General features: G+C 53.7%; 1 long non-coding RNA gene across 1 annotated transcript in view; it reads left to right on the top strand.

Annotated features, from left to right (window-relative positions):
• The window catches only part of LOC116845258, a 366,503-nt gene that overhangs the window by 323,843 nt on the left and 37,594 nt on the right, over window positions 1-5,066 (top strand). The window lies entirely within an intron of this gene.

The raw sequence follows: 5,066 nt of genomic DNA, 5'->3' as shown, positions 1-5,066 counted from the left end.
GAGAGAGAGAGAGAGAGAGAGAGAGAGAGAGAGAGAGAGAGAGAGAGAGAGAGAGAGAGAGAGAGAGAGGAGAGTGGTCGAGGGGGGCACCGGGGAGGCTGGAAAAAAGGAGGAAGTGGCGGGGGTGTCGTTGACCCCACGGCGACGATATTGTGTACCACTTCAGTCTTTAAGTCGGGACCCAGGAGAACCTCCGCAAGGAACAAGGACCTCCTCAGCCACACTCAGTCGTGGTCCTCGGGGACACGGATCATTAGACCAGGGCGAACCGCGAAATACGAAATCGCGCCGAAAATCACGACCTTTTGAACCACCATGAGTCCGTTCGCTCGCTCACTCGCTCACTCACTCATTCAACCACCCGTTCGCAACCCTCCGGTGGAGTTTCGATGCGCGACGGAGTTCGAGTAGCGTCAAGTGGCGCGTCAGGGACAGGGGGAAGAAGGGGAAGAGAGAGACGGGGGAGAAAAGTAGGAGAACACGGGCGATAAGAGGAAGGAGACGGAAACCGGAAAACGCGAGACTCACCAATTTGTCGCGGTACACTATCGATTCCCTCCCCGGTCGGTATGTCCGAGAGGGTGAGAGTTGGAGTGTTGCGCCGCGAGCAACGATGAAACTTCTCCTCCGTTACCCAGTCGCAATTATTTCGCGCACGATAGGGAAGAGAAAAATGTGTGTGTGTGTGTGTGTGTGTGTATTTCGCCGCAACTGTGGTGAAAGATCGCGCGAATGACAAATTCGTCACGCGACACGAAGCCACCTCACCGCAAGACGACGACGACGACGTCGCGAGCTCGAGTGGCATACGACAGCTGGGCTGAGAGATTTCGCTCGGCGAATTCCACTCGCGCGGGCGGACGTACGACTCTCTTCCGTTTTCCTCTCGCGTTATATATTATCAACCGTTTGCCGCAAGCGTGAATTACACACGCCACGCTCGAGAGACGACGCAGTCGCGGCGGGAGAGCGCTTTGGAGGAAAGCAAGTGCGGGACGAAATCGTATAGCCGGATAACGTCAAATAGAGAGGAAACGCGATCCCCGAAAGCCACTTATGCATCTGCCAAGTCGCTCCGAGCGGCATCAGGTATTAGCTTCCCTCGCTCGGCCTCCAAACAATGTTCTTCAGAAGCAGGAGCTTGCTCTCGGAGCTCGCGAATGCGCAGCCGGGCGTCCCTCCGCCCGCGGGATGCGTCTCAGCCGAGGTGTCTTCGGGGCTCGACTTCCGCGGCCGTCGGTGTACGCGAAATGGGATCCATTTCGCGATTTCCTGCGAACACGGCTTGAGGAGACGGCGAGACGGCGGCGCGGTCGCTCGTGTATAGACAGATACAAGGAGCGCGAGGGAACACAATACCGCGGATTGTCGCGGCAACGCTCCGCACTGATGCATAAGTTTCCCTCCTCGGATCAGGACGGTAAACGCGTCGTAAGTCAAGAGAGAACCAGAAAGGGATACATCTCCCGCCAGGTACACTCGCCCGGAGCAGTTTAGGTTACAAAACAACGCCGGTAATTAGCTCGGTGGCGCCGGAACTCTCGTTTCGCTCCGCCTCATTTCTCTTGCCGTGCCGCACGCCACGCGATTCCTTATCCTGCATATTCGCCGAGGATCACATTCCCGTTTTTTCCTTCCTCTCACCCCTTTCGACTTACTCCCGCCGACCTTCTAAGCACTCTCTCGCGCTTGTTTCTCTCTTTCTTTCGCGCGCTTCGCCGAGTAACATTTTCTGTTTTCTCCATGAGCACCACGTACTTCTTGCCCGCCTTTTCGCGGTGGTGCGAAACACGACTGGTGATACGGTTTCTGTTTACGCCGCTGGCAAGACCGTCGCGAGCTGTTTTGCGGAGTCGGTATTATTGCATTCTATTTTCGCGCGCTCATCTTTGCATATCCGGTATCTGTTGTGCGGGCGCGCGCACGTATACGCGTGCGCCTATTTTCCCCTTTATTATTCGTAACATTGCAGTCTTATTTGGAGAGTAATAAAATTTAAATGCGAGGACCATCCGCGAAACCTGCCGAAGGTTACACACGCTTTTATTTGCCCGTCTCCTTTCTGTTATTCCCGCTTTTGTTTGCACCTAACACACCCAACGTTGACCCAGAAGACTCTAGATTACAGAGGAGTCTCCTCTGCATAGCCCCGGGCATCCTTTTTTATCGACATAACGCGATACCTCCAGACTACCCACATCCTCCTCCGGGCGAGCTATCCTCGGATCACCAGCAATAATCGCTTTTTCCGCGCCTGCTCGATCCGCGCCGCGTCCGCGAACGCACGCTACCTATTAACTTCGCTGCAACCGTTCCCGTTTCTTCCCGCTAAACGTACCAGTAACGATTGCCCCGCTACACCTCCTCTTCTCTTCCTCGTCCCTCCGGCGTGCTCAGCTCGCGCGCCACTTTTATAGCGTTTCTTTGGTAGCGCCGCGAAGCGGCGACCGTTTTCTGCAACGGGATGCGAGAGGGAAGAAGAAGAGGAAGAAGAAGCGGTATTAGCGATCGCACGAGCGGCCGGACGAGTCACGAGGAGAGAGGAGCCCACCTCCTGGGTGCTCTCTAAATTTGCCCAAGTGATGTCTCGCTCGAAACGAACGAGAGCTCAAAGTGAGAACACTCAAAGCGGCAGGAAAAATAGCGACGCATTCAGAGTGAATGTTTCACTCAAGCTTGGAGTGGATTCCTACTCCACACGCGATTGAATATTTTAATCGGGTGAATTTGTTCCTGCAAAGAATACCCATCCTCGACCTTGAGTGACGATATTCACTCGACAATTCAGTAAGAAACATTCGCTCTGTATGAGTGAAAAGTCACTCGAATTCGAATGACTCGGCTTGCTCGCTCTGTTTGCCGAGTGAGATTTCACTCCAAGAAAAATGCAGAGAACATCTCGAAACCCATCAGAAATTCATCCACCAACCTCGAAGACAATGCGCGAAAGCTTCGTTTTGTCCTCAGTATTTCGTGAAATTTTCTCGGCCTAGTAACCGCGTCGACGATCGTCACCGTCGTCTTCGTCACCGTTCGCACGGTCCGATCGTGTTTCATTTCGTCAGCACTTTCGTTACTCGCGCGCGTCTTCTACCTTGCTTGTACCTAACTCGGGCAGCTCGAACAACCGGGTGGAACAGCAAAGTGGACTGCGCGGCGAAGGATCATCCTGGAGCGAGCGCGCGTTGACCCTGGAGATTCACCGGCGTGTCGTACAAATCCTGTTTTGCCGGGTTCCGTCGCATTAGGATAATGAGCCTCATTACCTCGCTAGGACACCGCGAATCATTCGGTGACTCGCGTTTAACGATCGTAACGTGGACGCACTCGCCGCGGCGATAGAGCGGCGATAATTGAATCTCGCATCGAGATGCGGGAGCGAGTACGAGGAGAGCGCGCCGAGGTCGCGAATACACGGCGTGTACTCTCGCGCACAGCCAGCGGCAGCAGGAGAGAGAAAGAGAGAGGGAAGGAGAGACTTGACGTTTTTCTTTCTATCAGGCGTGATTCGATCGTTCCGATCGTTTTCTCGCGTAAGAAAGAGATACGGCACGACCGTTCGTTCGGACGGTTTAACCTTCCGTTTGCCGTGGTGCGCGACGCACTTTTTCGCCGATGATGTTCGACCGCAGAAAGGCGTCGGGGATGTAAGTGGCCGTCCGTCGCAAGAAACTATACTTGCGCGTGTGGCGGTGGTGCACAGCTGTATGTGTGTGTATGTGTGTGCGCGCGCGAGCGCGCTCACGAGAGAGAAAGAGCGTGTTGCGCGGTATCGACAAGACCATCGAGCTAACGCAATCATATATGCACGTGCGTGTACCGTTAGATGCTGCGTAGTTCCTTAGATAGACGCGTTCGATCTTCATCGGGGGAATCGAATCGACGATAACGCCTATCGATTTCAGAGCCGGCGGACGACGACTGTTGATAACTATGCAAAACTACGCGAGCGCGCTTGCGAGCGGCGCTGGTGAAAAGCTGAACTGGTCTCGGGTTCTGTAGTGGTAATGAACTGGTTTTTCCGTTTACAGCGAGTAATTTAATCGCGCGGCAACCTGCTCGGGACAGGCGATCAATTGATTCTGATGGGAGACACGGACGGAGAGACTTCAGCGTGTGTGTGCGCGTATGCAAAGTATATTCATTAAATTATAATAATAATTGCCATAACATATGTATGTATGTGTATATATATATATATATATATATATATATATATATATATATATCGTCAATTTCAAACTAATTGCGCCGGTATATTTTTGCGCGATCGTTTACGCGGCGAACATTTGCGCGGCAGTCATTAAATCTTAGTATGTTAATTCTGCACTTCTCCGAATGTGCATGTGGAACCCGTTACGCGCACACCGTGGACTTCTCTCGTCGCGCGTCATCAATCATTCAACGACAAGACACAAGACGTGGAGAAATAAAAATCTCTCCTGAGAGGCGAGCGACGCGACGGCATCTACGTCGGGGATAAGATCGCTCGTACGAATCGATTTCTCGATCATCCCAATGTCCGACCGAAAACCCCTGCTACCGGTAGCCACGTCGCTGCCGCGATAAAAGCCGGGAGATTGGCCAGTGATAGCGGGAGGGTTCGAGCAGCAAGAGTAGTCCGGAGGCGAGCCGCGAGAAGGGGCGAACAGGAGAGCTCGTGAAAGAAGAAGAAGAAGCAAGAGAGTACGTAGATGTGGAGAGGGCAGGCAGGGGCGAGAGAAAAAAAGAGGAAGAGCCCTACGGTCGGCGTCACGCTGTCGGGTACATCGGTTTCGCCTTCCCTCCGCAACCCTCGACGTCCCCGATACAATACGCACACACATGCACACACACACGAGGGCGCGCGCGATCGCCCAATATCGCGAAACGCAGCGTGAAGGGACACGCTGATGTGCGTGCGTGTCAGATAATTATATGTAATTGCCGGGTAGGATAATTAGCGATCAACAATAAGCCTCTTCCCCTCCTCGCCCCCTCCCCCTTTCGCTCTCTCGCGTTGTCTTCCTCTCTCGCTTTATCTCCGCGCCAACTGCCTCGCTCTATCCTCTGCTCTTATGTCCGCC

The sequence above is a fragment of the Odontomachus brunneus genome, unplaced genomic scaffold (genome assembly GCF_010583005.1).
Source record: "Odontomachus brunneus isolate Ranch 3 - 2012 unplaced genomic scaffold, Obru_v1 Obru_scaffold_050, whole genome shotgun sequence".
Taxonomy (NCBI): domain Eukaryota; kingdom Metazoa; phylum Arthropoda; class Insecta; order Hymenoptera; family Formicidae; genus Odontomachus; species Odontomachus brunneus.
The sequence above is the reverse complement of the archived record's forward strand: the minus strand, read 5'-3'. Positions and strand labels throughout refer to the sequence as shown.